This window comes from Odocoileus virginianus, chromosome 21, assembly GCF_023699985.2.
Source record: "Odocoileus virginianus isolate 20LAN1187 ecotype Illinois chromosome 21, Ovbor_1.2, whole genome shotgun sequence".
NCBI classification, from domain to species: Eukaryota; Metazoa; Chordata; class Mammalia; order Artiodactyla; family Cervidae; genus Odocoileus; species Odocoileus virginianus.
Genome location: NC_069694.1, coordinates 20,269,284 through 20,286,617, shown reverse-complemented (window position 1 = coordinate 20,286,617; position 17,334 = coordinate 20,269,284). Strand labels below are relative to the sequence as shown.

At 42.5% G+C, this 17,334-nt stretch overlaps 1 protein-coding gene across 4 annotated transcripts in view; it reads right to left on the bottom strand.

Moving 5' to 3' along the window:
• Positions 1-17,334, bottom strand: part of CCDC149 (coiled-coil domain containing 149) — a 118,407-nt gene that overhangs the window by 97,605 nt on the left and 3,468 nt on the right. Inside the window, exon 1 of one of the 4 annotated variants that reach the window (XM_020897595.2) lies at positions 10,994-11,100. The exons of the other annotated variants lie outside the window; for them this stretch is intronic. The gene's annotated coding sequence lies outside the window, so the exon portion shown is untranslated. Of the gene's footprint in view, positions 1-10,993; positions 11,101-17,334 lie in introns of those variants that run through there. 4 annotated transcript variants of the gene reach the window in all.

Genomic DNA, 17,334 nt, shown 5'->3' with positions numbered 1-17,334 from the left:
ATGAAAATACAACTAAAAAAAAGAAAAGAAAATACAACTCAAAACCTATGGGATGTAGCAAAAGCTTCTAAGAGGGAAGCTTATATCAATACAATTCTATCTCAAGACACAAAAACATCAAATAGACAACCTAACTTTACACCTAAAACAACTGGAAAAGAAGAACAAAAAACCCCCAAAATTCATAGAAGGAAAGAAAACATAAAGATCCGAGCAGAAATATATGAAAAATGAAAGAAACAATAGCAAAGATTAATAAAACTAAACGCTGGTTCTTTGAGAAAATAAAGAAAATTGACAAGTCTTTAGCCAGACTCATCAGAAAAAAAGAAAAAAATCAAATCAACAAAATTAGAAATGAAAAAGGAGAGGTTGCAACAGACAATGCAGAAATACAAAGGCTTTTAAGAGACTGTTATCAACAATGATATGTCAATAAAATGGATAACCTGGAAGAAATGGGCAGATTCTTAGAAAAGTTCAATCTTCCAAGACTGAACCAGGAAGAAATAGAAATTATGAACAACCCAATTACAAGCACTGAAACTGAAGCTGTGATCCAAAATCTCCCAAAAAACAAAAGCCCAGGACCAGATGGCTTCACAGGAGAATTCTATCACACATTTAGAGAAGAGCTAATGCCTATCATTCTAAAACTCTTTCAAAAAATTGCAGAGGAAGGAACACCTTCAAACTCATTCTACAGGACCACCATCACCCTGATACCAAACCCAGACAAAGATAACACAAAGAAAGAAAACTAAAGACCAATATCACTGATGAACATAGATGAAAAAATCCTCAACAAAATTTTAGCAAACAGAATTCAGCAACACATCAGAAAGCTCATACACCATGATCAAGTTGGGTTTATTCCAGGAATGCAAGGATTCTTCAATATATACAAATCAATCAATGTGATACACCATATTAACAAATTGAAAGATAAAAACCATATGATCATCTCAATAGATGTAGAAAAAGCCTTTGACAAAATTCAGCACCCATTTATGTTTAAAACTCTTCAGAAAATGGGCATATGAGGAACATATAGTAAAGGCCAATATGATAAGCCTACAGCAAACATTATTCTCAATGGTGAAAAACTGAAAGCATTCCCCCTAAGATCAGAAACAAGACAAGGGTGTCCACTTTCACCACCATTATTCAACATAGTTCTCGAAATTCTAGCTATAGCAATCAGAGGACTCCAGAAATAAATAGGACTCCAGATCAGAAAAGAAGTAAAGCTCTCACTGTTTGCAGATGACATGATACTGTGCATAGAAAACCCTAAAGATAGTATCAGAAAATTACTAGAGCTAATCAGTGAATTTAGCAAAGTTGCAGGATACAAAAATCAATACACAGAAATCACTTGCATTTCTATATACTAACAATGAAAAATCAGAAAGAGAAATTAAGGAATCAATCCCATTCACCACTGCAACAAAAAGAATTAAATATTTAGGAATAATCTTACTGAAGGAGACAAAAGAACTGTACACAGAATATTATAAGACACCTATGAAAGAAATCAAATTGACCTAAACAGATGGAGAGATATTCCATGTTCCTGGGTAGGAAGAATCAATATTGTGAAAATGGCTATACTACCAAATGCAATCTACAGATTCAATAATCTCTATCAAATTACCAATGGCATTTTTCACAGAACTAGAACAAAAAATTTCACAATTCATATGGAAACACAAAAGACCCTGAATAGCCACACCAGTCCTGAGAAAGAAGAATGGAGCTGGAGGAAACAACCTTCCTGGCTTCACATTATACTACAAAGCTACAGTCATCAAGACAGTATGGTACTGGCACAAAAACAGAAATATAGACCAATAGAATAAGACAGAAAGCCCATAAATAAATCCATGCACCTATTGTAGCTCAGTTGGTAAAGAATCTGCCTGCAGTACAGGAGACCCGGGTTCAATCCCCGGGTTGGGAAGATCCCCTGGAGAAGGAAATGGCAACCCACTCCAGTATCCTTGCCTGGAAAATCTCATGGACAGAAGGGCCTGGTGGGCTGCAGTCCATGGGGTCGCAAAGAGTCGGGCATGACTGAGCAACTAACACTTACACTTACCTATGGGTACCTTATTTTTGACAAAGAAGGCAAGAATACACAATGGGGCAAAGACAGCCTCTTCAATAAATGGTGCTGGGAAAATTGGACAGGTACATGTAAAAGAATGAAATTAGAACACTTCCTAACACCACAAACAAAGATAAACTCAAAATGGATTAAAGACTTAAATGTAAGACCAGAAACTGTAAAACTCTTAGAGGAAAACATAGGCAGAACACTTGATGACATAAATCAAAGCAAGATCCTCTATGACCCACCTCCTAGAGTAACAGAAATAAAAACAAAAGTAAACTAGTGGGACCTGATTAAACTTAAAAGCTTTTGCACAGCAAAGGAAACTACAAGCAAGGTGAAAAGACAATACTCAGAATGGGAGAAAACAATAGCAAATGAAACAACTGACAAAGGATTAATTTCCAAAACATACAAGCAGCTCATACAACTCAATGCCAGAAAAAAACAAACAACCCAATCAAAAAGTGGGAAAAGACTTAGACATTTCTCCAAAGAAGACATACAGATGGTTAACAAACACATGAAAAGAAGCTCAATATCGCTCATTATTAGAGAAATGCAAATCAAAACTAATGAGGTATCACCTCACACTGGTCAGAATGGCTGTCATCAAAGTCTACAAACAATAAATGCTGGAGAGGGTGTGGAGTAAAGTGAACACTCTTGTACTGTTGGTGAGAATATAAATTGATACAGCCACTATGGAAGACAGCATGGAGATTCCTTAAAAAACTAGAAATAAAACTACCTTATGACCCAGCAATCCCACTCCTAGGCACATACCCTGAGGAGCCAAAATTGAAAAATACACAAGTGTCCCATTGTTCATCACAGCACTATTTACAATAGCTAGAACATGGAAGCAACCTAGATGTCCATCGACAGATGAATGGATGAAGAAGTTGTGGTACATATACACAATGGAATATTACTCAGCCATAAAAAGGAACACATTTGAGTCAGTTCTGATGAGGTGGGTGAACCTAGAACCTATTATACAGAGTGAGGTGAGTCAGAATGAGAAAGATAAATATCGTATTCTAATGCATATATATGGAATCTAGAAAAATGGTACTGAAGAATTTATTTACAGGGCAGCAATGGAGAAACAGACATAAGAGAATAGACTTATGGACATGGGGAGAGGGGAGGAGAGGGTGAGCTGTATGGAAAGAGTAACATGGAAACTTACATTACCATATATAAAATACAGGAATTTGCTATATGGCTCAGGAAACTCAAACAGGGGCTCTGTATCAATCTAGAGGGGTGGGATGGGGCAGGAGATGGGAGGGAGGTTCAAAAGGGAGGGGATATATGTATACCTATGGCTGATTTATGTTGAGATTTGACAGAAAACAACACAATTCTGTAAAGCAATTATCCTTAAATAAAAAAATAAATTAAAAAAATAGTAAAATACCTGGGAATAAATCTAACTAAGGAAGTAAAAAACGCTTACTTGGAAAACTATAAGACACTGATGAAAGAAACTGGAGATAACACAAACAGTTGGAAAGATAATACTGTGTTCATGGATGGGAAGAATCAACACTGTTAAAATGACTACCACCCAAAGCAATCTGCAGATTCAATGCAAGCCCTGCAAAACCACCAATGGCATTATGCACAGAACTAGAATAATTCTAAAATTTATGGGGAAACACAAAAGACTTTGAATAGCCAAAACAATCCTGAGAAAGAACAAGGTAGTGAAAGTGAAGTCGCTCAGCTGTGTCCAACTCTTTGTGACCCCATGGACTGCAGTCTACCAGGCTCCTCTGTCCATGGGATTTTCCAGGCAAGAATACTGGAGTGGGTTGCCAATTCCTTCTCCAGGAGATCTTCCTGACCCAGGGATTGAACCTGGGTCTCCCGCACTGTAGGCAGACACTTTACCATCTGAGCCATCAGGGAAGTCAATTGGCAGGTTGGTATAAACACCCAACAGGGTTTCTGCCATAAGCCGTATGAGGTCACTGCAGAACCGCAGAGCAGGGCTCCTCACTTGCTTTGAACAGGGTGTGTCATTCCCTCACACAAGCACACTTGTTAGTAAAGTACAGCAGAAAACATGTTTGCTAGGAGAACAAAGAACTAGAGCTCCAAGCATCCTTACCTTGTCCTGAAGAATCCCGGACAAGCCCCCAAGATGAAAGGTTGCCACTGAACCACAAAAGATGCCGGGATTCTCAACCTCTGGAGGAGAAGAATTCAATCTGGGGCCAATGACAAGGCTTGATCACTCAGAGCTTTTGTGTAATAAAGTTTTATTAAAGTATAAATGAGATAGAGAAAGCTTCTGACCATTTCCTGATTTCAAACTACAGTACAAAGCTGTATCATCAAAACTACAAGGTGCTGGCACAAAAACAGATGCATAGATCAATGGAACAGAATAGACAGCCCAGAAATGAACCCACACTTATATAGGTAATTAATCTATAACAAAGGAAGCCAAGAATTTACAATGGAGAAAAGAGAGCCTGTTCAATAATTGCTGTTGGGAAAACAGGACACCTGTTTTCCTGTTTTCTACATGCAAAAGAATAAAACTGGACTACATTCACACACCATTTGCAAAAATAAGTTCAAAATGGATTAAAGACAAGTATAGGATCTGAAACCATGATACTTCTAGAAGACAATATAGGCATTACTCACTCTTGGAATGGAGTGACCGAGCAGAGAAACAGAGGGTGCCTGGATCCCTGACAAATGGTGAGCCACCATATGCATGTGTCTACATTTTCCAAATTTGGCAGGGGTTGGGGGAGGGGCAGTGAACTCATATTACTTGGATATTTAAAGTTACATCCATCACAACCCAAGTTTTATCATCTCTAGGTAACACCTTCAGTCACTCAGTTTTTGACCCCAACCTTTTCTCATTCACAGATTCAGGCCATCAAGGGCAGGAACCTGCCACTGCTGAAGGACACTGTGATGGGGGTGACCAGGCAGGGGTGGGAAGTTAGAGTCCTCTAACTTCCATGGAGCCAGTGCTTGGACAGGGCTGGGTTACTTGGCATATCTGCCTGCCTGCAGTCCACAGAACAAAGGAGATGTCCTGCCTGTCCTTCAGGATGTGGTCATAGGTGCAGGTCTCCTGACACCACTTTAGCTCAACTTCCAGCCTAAACTGAAGTCTTGTGAGGGCCCTGGAGCTACAGCCCAAATGTCTCTTCTTTAACTCAGATTTTTAGGTTCAGAGCTAGGTCAGCTGACATGAGTGTACAGAAGATCTGAACCCAAGGCTCCCAGAGGAAAAACCTAAACGTTTTTCAATTTAAAAGTCTAGCTTCAAGTGCTTGCTTCGTGTTGAGAGACCAAAAAGAAGGACTCTGAATTTCTGAACATTTCATAACCAATCTGAATTTCTCTTTCTTCATCTATAAAGACATTACCCTCTGCTCATCCTAATTGGTAAAGTGGTTACAAGAAATTGATTTAGGAATATAGAGGAAGGTGAAAACATCATGTTGGATTTTGTATCCCCAAAGGGCCTGCGACATAGTTAATCCTTGAGGAAAGACATATGTAAGGAATTACTTTTATTTGCTACTTCTTGTGGTAAGAAGATGGCCATAGATACACACACACACACACACACACACACACACACACAAATCACACAATTTTTGGCATGAGAGTCAACCATGGGTGGCAAGTAACCTAGGAACAAACTTAAATTCTAGTCCAGAGCAGAGATAAAGGGTGGCCTCTGTTCAGATACACTACTGAACAGGTCATAGTCCATTACAGAAAGTAGCTCTTTATAACTAAATTATTTCCCACCCGCAGGTTCTGCCTGATTCTTTTCAAGTAATATATCTGATAGAATAAAATTCCAGTTGGAAGAAAAGGAGGAAAATGAAGGGAACGTGGGAGGGTGAGTGGGAAGGAGGAACTAACTTCTAGTAAATTCACAAATCCCTTAGAGCTTATTAAAAGGAGATTTGACTTACTACCTTTAAAAGATCACAATCTACTGATAAATTTTGAGTCAGAAGGCCTGTGAGACCAAATGGAGATAAGGGGACTTTGGGGGAGAGAAAGAGATAAGAATGTTATTCTGACAAACAAAAAAGGATATCCTTGTTTTAACTCAGTAGTTTTTAAATTCAAATATTAGCTGAGAATCCAATGGGTTTGTCATCTCTTTAAGAATTTATTCATTATATGCAGCACATTGTTCTGCACACAATGGAAAATTCAAAACTGAATCTACCCCTCCTAACTGGGTTACTCCAGGCCGGAGGCAAGGTATGTACCTAAACAACTCCAGTGTGAGGCAGCCAAGGAAACACTGGTCACAGAGATATATCTAGATGCTTGGCATCACAGAAGGCAAAAGAGCTGTTAGTTCAGGGTCAAGGTGGTTATGACCAAACCTTGAAAGTAGAGTGAAGAGAAGTGAGAGAACAAGAGTTCCTGGCAGAAGGCATGGCCTGAATAAAGGCCAAGTGCATGGAAACACAGGCTTCCAACAAAGACCCCAAAGTAGTTATATTTGCCAGGAATATATTAATAGGCCAAGTGAAAAAGAGAAATGTAAAAAAGGCTTGGTTTGGATGAAAGTAAGAAAGACTTTAAATGACAACAGAGTTTGAGCCAAAGGCAGAACTAATAGGGCCGTGGAGGGCTCTAAGCGAGGAAGGTAGGGATCATGGTCCTGCTTCCAGACCCTTGACCAGGTAGGATGGATGAGAAGGACAGGCAGAAAGAGATGCAGGAGGCAGGAAGGCACCTGCAAGAATCCAGGGTGGGGAGCTGACTGCTAGTTCTTTGTGAGCAAGTGCTGCGTCTTGAGGGATTCAGGTGGCTCAGTGGTAAAGAATTCACCTGCCAATGCAGGAGACATGGGTTTGATGGCTGAGTCGGGAAAATTCCCTGGAGGGGGAAATGGCAACCCACTCCAGTATTCTTGCCTGGGAAACCCCATGGACAGAGGAGCCTGGTTGGGCTACAGTTCATGGGGTCCCAAAGAATCAAACAGGACCCCATGACTAGGCACACACGCTGAGTCTTGAGCACTGAAATAGCTGAATGTGAGGCTTATTCAAAACCCCAGGAAACAGGGAAGGTAGAGTGATCAACAGGAGACTGAACTGAGGGGAGTGAGAAGGGTGCAAAGTCAGAAGGTGAATAAGGTGGGTACAGAAGAGGCCACAATGGAAGTTGCCCGGGAACTGATGGAGCAGCCTGAAAACATGGTAGGAGGCCTGGCAGAGCTAGAGACTGTCGGGAAAGCAGAAGAGGTTACAGATTGACCCCAACAGCACTCACCAGTCTGGAGCAAATTAAAAAGCAAATTGGAACTGGCTTAAATAAAAGAGACTCCCATCACTGCCACTTCCAATATTGCCTTGGTCGTGGGGTCTGCAGATGGCAGAGCAAGCAGGTATGTCAATCTGTGCTCCATCAATATGAATTTTCAATGGCATCATGTTGACAGCCAGCAGCTGACACATCACCACCCTCTGCTGAAGCATCTCTGAAGCCCTGGGAAGGCTTTTCCTAAAGCCAAGGCAAGGACAGGACCACCTCCTTGGCTGTAGAAAGTGGGAGACTTTAAAAAATAAATAAATAAAAATAAAACACACTCTCACGTACATCATCTCACTTTATCCTCATCTTAGGTGAGAGGCACAAGGCAGGTATTATTATCCTCATTGTAATCCAGAGAACCTGAGGTCTGGACAAATCAGGAGATTTGTCTAAGGCCATGGAGCTACATATCTATGCATCATCAACTCAATGGACAAGAGTTTGAGCATACTCTAGGAGACAGTGAAGGACAGGGAAGTCTAGCGTGGTGCAGTCCATGGGGCCGCAAAGAATTGGATACCACTTAACGACTGAACAACAACGCAATTATGTAGTGGCAGAGCTTGATGACCTACATAAGCCATTGCAGCCTGAGAGAGCAATCTGCCCAGAACACCAGGCGTTTGCTGGCCGTGTAGACATTCCCTCCCAGCTCCTTCAGAACCATGATCAGCCTGGGGAGAGGCTAAAAGTGGGATACACCAGTAGGCAAGTAGGGCTGGCTTCAAAGAGAATGTGGAAGATGGCAAGGTGAACTGTCTTTCCCTCCTTCATTCCTACCCTCCCTCCCTTCCTTCCTTCCACAAGTACCTGCCAAGGATCACGTGACTACTCACCCCTCCAAAGGTCCCTATCCTCAAGAACCCCACTGCCTTACCTTCTTATCCTGCTCACCGTCTCCCACACTGTCTTCCCAACTGAAACATAACCATCATTCACTTCTCAGTCTCTTGAGATCCACAGGAGGGAGGAAATTCAAGTGGAGGTTATGACATTTGAGCCGGCCTTAAAGTGTGAGTAGGAGGTAACCTCTGGACACAAGCAAAGGCTCAGAGATACTTCAGGGCATGGAATGCTCTGGAAACAGTTCTGTAGAGCTTGGGGCCGGTGGTAGCATAGGGGTACAGAGGAGCTACTGAAGATGAGGAGAAAGCAGGCCCTTGGAGATCACCTGAGGAATGCCTCTCACTCCATAGACCCTAGAAAGCCATCAAAGAACTCTAGGCAAAGGAGTGGTAAATCATTTTGGTGCTTAGAAGGACAACTCTAGCAATTGCATGGAAAAAAGAGGATCACAGAAGGTGTTGCAAATATTTCAGGAAAAGTAGACGAGAACCTGGGCCATGAGAGGTTAGTAGAAAAGGTGGCACAGAGTCCTTATTAATGAATTGTATCAAAGCAGTCAATCCTAAAGAAAATCAACCCTGAATGTTCACTGGAAGGACTGATGCTGACACTGAAGCTCCAATAATTTGGCCACCTCATGTGAAGAGCCAACTCATTGGGAAAAACCCTGATGCTGGGAAAGATTGAAGGCAGGAGGTGAAGGGGACAACAGAGGATGAGATGGTTGGATGGCATCACCGACTCAATGGACAAGAGCTTGATCAAACTCCAGGGAATGGTGAAGGACAGGGAAGCCTGGTGTGCCGCAGTCCACAGGGAAGAGTTGAACATGACTGAGCAACTGAACAACAATCAAAGCAGAAAAACAGGCCGTCCAGGTTCAGGCAGGGGTCCAGGGGGCCTCTCGGGTCCTGCTCAACCTTCATCCCCAGGCAACCTCTCCCCTTTAAGGTGTACAGTCATGCCCACTGAGTCGTCTCCAGAATGAAGGCCACTCAGGACCCCCGCACTCTCGATGCTGGGCATTCAAGGTCAGCCCAACAAACAGTACCTGATGTGTGTCTCTAATCAGAAAAAAACATCTGGAATTTCCCAAACAAGCCCTGTGTTTTTACCACCTCTGCACACTATCTCCATTCCCTCTGCCTAGAATACCTTTTCTTTACATTTCCACTTATAGAAATCCTACCAACCTTTCTGGTCCCAGAGTCACCCTCATCAAAAACCTTTCTCAATCCCCCAATCCAAATGAATTTCCCTGCAGAGCATGAGGCTTTGCCCACAACAGTGTTAATTATGCATCTACTACATCGAATGCTGACCTCCTCCTTTGTGATCCACCTGTCCCCCTGAAATACCCCTGGGCTGTGTTTCATTCTTCTTTCATGCTAACATGCCAACTGACCAACCTAACACAGTGATGGATCCATCCTGACGTCAATGAACCCCCACCTGTATGTCTGTCAGTAATAAACTAGGTGGGCAGGCACGTCTGTGCGTCTCTCCCCATAAATGAGAATGTGAAACCAAAGTCGAGGCCCTACAAATGGGCCAGAACTAGGTCACTTGAGGGATGCTCTCTCAGTATCCTCACTTGAGTCCTGCACCTCCTGAGCCATAGCATAAAGCCTCATCATTCTAGAACTCCTGTCTTATACCTCAGCACAAGTGGGCACAGTTCCTTCTCTTAGGGGCTCACTAACTTGTGTGGGAGTTAAAATCCACACACAGAGAAGGGCCTTTCCTTTCTCAGGGAGCTGGCATTTCTACACGAGTGGTTTGTAACCTATACTACATAAGGCAACATGATGAAGAGCTCACTTCAAGCTTGGATGGTCATGGATGATTTTACGGGGGCTGGGGGCATCTATCCCACCTTGGAGGAGTGGTAAAGGCTGTCTTTGGTCAGAAGGGAAGAAGTGGAAGACCCACCCAGCTAAGGTCAGGATAATAAGGCAAAAGTCAGAACAGAGAACAGATCACTTTGGCTGGAGCAGCCAATCTATGAGGAAAACTGAGGGACAAGGCTGAAAAGATAGGTCAAGACCAGCTTGAGGTGGATCTCAGATATCCAGTAATGGGGATCCATTGAAGTCCCCTAAGTAAGAGGATCTGGTGAGGCATCTTTTTTAAGGTAGCTTAATAGGCTAGTTGTATAGAAGGTATATTGGCTTGAAAAAGATCTGATATCTTGAACAAACAAGATGTTTGATACAGTAGGATACTATAAGATAATGGAAATAAAGTAGACTAGAAGAAGTGAAATAAAAATAGAAACACTTCAAAATGAAACATCTGCTAAAGGTTTGTGTTCCTTGGGTACCAGATATCTGCTACTGCTTGCACCATTTTCTGTGAAGGACCAGAGAGACACAAACTCACAAAGTCCCTGCCAGGAAGTACCCAAAGCCCCACTATGGATTTACTGGTGGAAAACCAGGCAGTGGGTAAGAAAACTTGCTCGCTCTGGTCATTTTTCATTCAGGGACTAGCTAAAATCGTCTTCTAATCTTTAGCCAATGTATTTTATTCAATGTGAAAGTCACTAAATTAATTTTTTAACATAATAAGAGTAGAAATTGTCAATTTTAGAAGCACAGATGCGAATTTCCCTGCACAGGAGAGAACATGAATCCTATTAGTTAAAAATAGCAGTTGTACTCACTTTCCCCCACATGCTAATTTTAATAAACTTACTCTGAAATTAGCCTGCCACTAGGAAGATAGCTGCTCATCAAAGATGTTCCCAGGAAACACTAAGCTTGCCTTGCAGGAGTTCAAGCACTCCCAGGAAACTCAGAACAATGCAGAGTTCTAAATGGAATGCACTTCTCACCAGACCTGGTCACCTCCCACCTCTCCGTCACACCCAGCAACACCACTCTCTAGCCACACCTTGAGAGTCATCTTGGACTCGTTCTATTGCATCTTCCCAATCAACTTGGCTATGAAATCCTGTATATATCTTCCTTTAAAATCTATCTCATAGATATCCCTTTTTCTCTAATTCTCACTGATGCTGTATCCTCTTATCACCTTATTTATTCAAATATCTAAGCAGTCACATATACTACATTCATTGAGTATCTACAAAGGGCAAGGTCCAGTGACAAGTGCTAAGGTCACAATAAAATACAGTTCCTACGCTCAAGGAGTTCAAGATCTTTTGGGTCCAGCGGAGAGAGAGGCAAGTCAAAGATTGGTTAAAGAACCATATGATAAATGGTATGACTTAGGTGCAATAGGGGTAATTGGGAATATTGATGGTGACAGAAAAGACTAGATTGCTGGTAGCTCATCTCCACTTATCTTCCCCTGATTTTGAGGACAGCTACCAAATTTGTCTTTATATCCTTACTGTCTGGCACAGTGCCTTGTGAATGACAAAGGCTCAGTGATTGTTGAGTTCAGTGGAAACAAATCTTTCCCAAGTATTTTCATCAACTTACACTCTAGCTAAAAAAGCTTTCAGTGACTATTGCCAGCTACATCAGAGCACACCCTTCTGTCTTGCTTTTGAAGTTGTTTGCCATCTGGTCTACCCTGGCCATCCAACATCCATTTCTGCTATACCTCAATGCACTAGTTTCAGCCTTTATCTGGAGCATTTCCTCAAAGAATGACCACCAGGTCAGTGCTCACATCTGCTTCCGGTCACCTTCGCCCATGCCCTCTTCACTCAAAGGTGAGGAAGCCAGTTCCAACTCTCCTTTAAGATTTTTCCCACTTCTTCAAGCCTCACCAACTGCCTGTATATGTATCTAAGATCAATTGTTCATTATTGTGTGCTGCTTCTTCGTTTAATAATAATATAAATATGAATGATGCTTTGAAATATTAAGTTATACTCTATCCACCTTGCCTCAAATTCCTGTAACTGCCCTCCCTTTTCTCCCCACAGATCCCTCCCCCCTCTTAAAAGCCAGACATTCTGCATTCTTGTTCCAAGGAAGAGAGCACTCAGCAGAGCACTGGGAGCAAAGCAACCGAGTTTTCAACTGAGAAAGCCTGAGCCTTCAGACGCCAGAGCACAGAAGAGTCTCCCCAGCTTCTCCCTCCCCCACGGTCCTCCAAAAGACTAGAAAAGATGTCCAGGTGAGAAAAGGCAGACAGAGTGCAAGGGAGGAGAGAGCCTGGACATCAGTGAGTGTCTAAGAATGTACACTAACCAGCGTGGTGTGGAGAGAACAGAGTAAGAACAGCAGGACTGAGCTGTGGGTGGGGGCATAACTAGTTGTGACAGAAATGTGTTAAGTGGGGAGTCAGTCAATCTCTCTACAGCAATGTTAGTTAAGTCGCTCAGTCGTGTCCGACTCTTTGCAACCCCGTGGACTGTAGCCCACCAGGCTCCTCTGTCCTTGGGATTCTCCAGGCAAGAATACTGGAGTGGGTTGCCATTTCCTTCTCCAGGGGATCTTCCCGGCCCAGGAATCGAACCCAGGTAGCCTGCATTGCATGCAGACGCTTTAACCTCTGAGCCACCAGGAAAGCCTTAGCTATCTTGAATATCCATTCCACCTCCCTTTGAAAGATTTAGGTTTATTGAGGTATAATTTACATAGAGGAAAAAAATCATTCTTTTGAGGCATACAAATCTGTAGATTTTATCAAACTTATATAGTCATGAAGTCATCAATACAAGCAAGGCATAGACTACATTATCACTTCAAAAAGCTGCCTCATGTTCCTTTGCAGTCAGTCTGCTCACCCACTCCAGGCTCCAGCAACCACTGACTGGCTTTTTTGTCTTTCTAGTTATGCATTTTCAAGAACTTCATATTAGTGGAATATTACAGCCAGGGCATTTGAGTCTCTGCCTTCTTTTACTTGCCATGTTTTTGCATGCATCAGTAGTCCGTTCAGTCTTAATACCCAATAGGATTCTATGACACAGATGTAGCAATTTATCTACTCACTAGTGGTGGACATTGTTGTGTTTTCATTTTTCAGCAATTATAATAAAATTGCAATAAACATTCTCATATAAGATTTTGTGTGCACGTGTGTCTTCATTTCTCTTGGATCAACACCTAGGAGCAGGTGGGTTGTTGGGTTGGGGTCGACGTGACTTTATGAGAACTTACAAAACTGTTTTCAAAAGTGGTTGTACCATTTTATATTTCTCTAGCAATGTAGGAGATTTCTTGTCACTCTGCCTCCTTGTCAGCACTTGTTTTTTCCTTTTTTAATCTGTGGGTCTGCTTTTCATTCGAAGAGATATGTTGCAGCATCTTGTGTATGTGTGTGCTCAGTCGCTCAGTTGTGTCTGACTGTTTTGCAACCACATGGATGTAGCCCACCAGGCTCCTATGTCCATGGGATTATTCAGGCAAGAATACTGGAGTGAGCTGCCATTTCCTCCTCCAGGGGATCTTCCCCACCCAGGGATCAAACCCACGTTTCCTATGGCTCCGACATTGGCAGGAATATTCTCTACCACTGAGCCACCTGGGAAGACCCTTGTGGTATCTCATTGTGGCTTTAATTTACATCTTTCTGATGACTGATAATGCTGAGTATCCATTCATATGCTTATTTGCCATTTGAATCTCTTCTTCAGTGAAGTGTCTATTTAACTCTTTTGCCCATTTTAAAAATTAGGTTGTTTTCTTACTATTGCATTATAAGAGTTCTTTATATATTCTAGATATACGATATGTGTTATGTGCAAAATTTCTCCCAGTTTGTTTTTTCATTTTCGTAACAGAGTCTTTCAAAGAGTATACTTTTTAAAAAATTGTGATAAAGCCCATTTTATCCTTTTTTTTTCTTTTATATTTTGTGTTTTCTGACTTTTTAATAGAACCCTCCCAAATTTAAGTTGGGTACATCCAGCTTAAGATGACACTTTCTAGCCTCCCTTGCAGCTAGATGTGGCCATGTGATGATGCTCAGACCAATGGGGTATGAGAAGTGATCCTTAATTAAAGAAAAGTAAGCAGAGCATCCCTAATTAAAGAAAAGCCCTTTGCCCTGAGTTTCCTTTTTCTCTCTCTTTCCCCTACATATGGGTTGGGACAAATCATGGCAACCACCCAGCTTTAACTATACAGTTGAGGACCACCCCCTCAAAAAATAGTAGAGAAACAAGATGGAAGAAACCTGGGTTTTTAAATGACACATGGAGCAGGGCTGTCCTCCTAGACTGGACCACACACTATAACACAAAAAAGACCTAAATATCATTGGGGAGTAGGTATCATTTTTCAAGCGGTTTAGATTTCACCCTAACAAATACAATCTTCTTTCTTAGGAAGTAAAAATAATCCCCAGTTCCCTGGACCCAGCTTGGTGTGGTGTGGTATGTCTATGCAGAAAATTTCACCATAGTTTCTCAAAGCTTTCCTCAGTTCAAGAGTGATTCAGGGACAGCAGAACATGATCAAAGCTACCCACCTTAGGCAAGAGAGCAAAGTCCCCCATGCCCAGAGCAGTGAAGGAGCAGTATACCGCCTTGTCTTCACTCACCCAGGATAGCATGGGTGTGGTACAGACACCAAAGGGCCAGAAAAGGGGAACAAGGGAGGATACAACAGTGATCAACAATGACCAGTGACCAGATACTAGACTGAAATAAGGAGAGTATGGCTAAACAAAAATAGGCTAGGCCAGATGTGCCCCTCCACACCATCACTCCTGCCAATGGGGAGATATACTAGTAAACACTACTCACTTACAATGGCTAAATACTACTAACTCCCTCTAGAACTCAAATGCAAGTTCAGGAAGAGGAGTGACTCCGATCCAGATTATGTTTCCACTCCCCTTCCGATGGGAGTTTGTAATCAAAATTAAAGTGTTATAACAAAATAAAGAAGTTTTTGTTCCATGAACATCTAAGTTGCTGTCCTGAGGTCCACCCTCACTATACTGATATTTGGTGAACACTTACTGCTTGATAGAGAGCAAAGCACTAACAAGCCTGGTTTCACTGGAGCCTCACAATGAGAGCACCTATATGGCATGTACTTTACGATCCTGTTTAAGGATGAGAAAAATGAGACTTGGAGGAGTTGCACAATATGGTGATTCTATCAACACCCATTCCCCTTCTTCTGGCAAACAGTCCCACTGCCCCAATCCACTCACAGTCCATGTGGCCTGGGCAGGGCCCCATGTACAACTGCAGACCCCAGACAGATCATTACACCCCCTGAGCAACTTCTCCCAGAGCAGGTGAGGGATATAAGTGGGTTCAAAGGGAGTGATTCCTGAGTTTTTATGGGACCTCTGGCATGAGAGTTTCTGTCTCTCCCTCTGGACTTGAAGGGTGGGAGGGTAATACCAGGCAACAAGCAGACCCAAAGATGCAGAAAAAGCATCCATTTGAGTGGTCTGAGGGCTGAATCCAGCTGTGCCCCATGCCACGCCATCTTGGAATGATTATTCATATCAGCTGTATTAGTTTGCTAGAGGCTGCTGTTAACAAACTGCATAAACTGGGTGGCCTGAAACAGCATAAATTAATTTCTGATAGTCCTTGCGGTCAGAAGACCAAAATCAAGCTGTAGGAAGCACCAGACTCCCCAGTAAGACTCTAGAGGAAGACCCTTCCTTGCTTCTCCCTAGCTTAGGGTGGCTGCCAGCATTCTTTGGCATTTCTTGGCTTGTAGCAGCATAACTCCAATCTTTGCCTCTGTCATCACACAGCTTTCCTTCCTCTGTCTTCACATCATCTTCTCTTTGCACATCTCTGCACTCCAATCTCCTTCTTCTTACAAAGACATTGGTCATTGGATTAGGAGCCCACTCAAAGGACTTCATCTTAACTTGGTTACATCTGCAAAGATCTTATTTCTAAATAGGGTCACATTCACAGGGATTGTGGGTAGGGGATAGGACTTGAACATATCTTTTGGGGACACTATTCAACCCACAATATTAGTCAATAAATTCCTTCTGAGCTAAACTTCCTTGGGTTGGATTTTTGACCATTTGCACCAAGAAAGAAGTAGAATCATGACACAGGTCCAGATCTCAGTTCACAAACAAGACCCAAAGCCACACCCTTAACCACAGGCTCAGACTGTAAGCCTCTTATACTTCTCTACCCCAAATGTCAGTGGCTCAACTTTGGGTAGAGGCCCAGGGTTAACAGGGCTTCCTAGATGGCTCAGTGGTAAAGAATCCGCCGGCCAATGCAGAAGATGCAGGATCGACCTGTGGGTTGGGAAGATCCCTTGGAGGAGGAAATGGCAACGCACTCCAGTATTCTTGCCTGGGAAATCCCATGGACAGAGGAGCCTGGAAGGCTACAGTCCATAGGATTGCAAAGAGTCAGACAGGACTGACTGAGCACACACACCCAGTCACTGAATATATAACATTCTCAAAGAATACAGGATTGATTGCCATCTAATTAATTAACCAAAATTCAAATAGCAAAATTGAATCGGGCATGGTTTATCATAGGGCAGCCAGCTGACAGATGACCAGGATTTTTATCTTAGAAATGAAGTTGTGGATTGTCTGCACAACTGCATTTCAAGATGTCCTCTTGATTTGAAAGCTCACCTCAGGTGGTGATGAGAAGATGGTTTCCCCCTCCCCAGACATTTAATTTCCAGAATAGAACAGCAACCACGCGTCTTTCACATGCATGGCCGTGTTTACTTCAGGGCCTGAGAGGAGCCTGTAATTTCAGCTTGTTATACTGAAAATATGAAAATAAAACTGATCTCTATAGGGTCATTTAAATGAAAACTGCTTTCTAGAGGCAAACCGAGGAAGCAAACTGATTGAAAGAGAGCACAGAGCCCTGGGCAGGAAGGGCGATGGGGTGTGGACTCAGGGCAGGAGGTAGGACCAGGGGTATCTGTAGAAATAGATGGGCACCTGTCAAAAGCCCATTTGATCTGGGTCACATGTCTGGTGACATCTTCCCCAGTTTCTCCCACTGCCTTCCAAAGTCACTTTCAAAACCACTAGACACTGACCACTGTAGCTGTTGTTTAGTCACTAAGTCATATCTGACTCTTTGCAACTCTATGGACTGTAGCCGGCCAGGCTCCTCTGTCCATGGGATTTCCCAGGCAAAA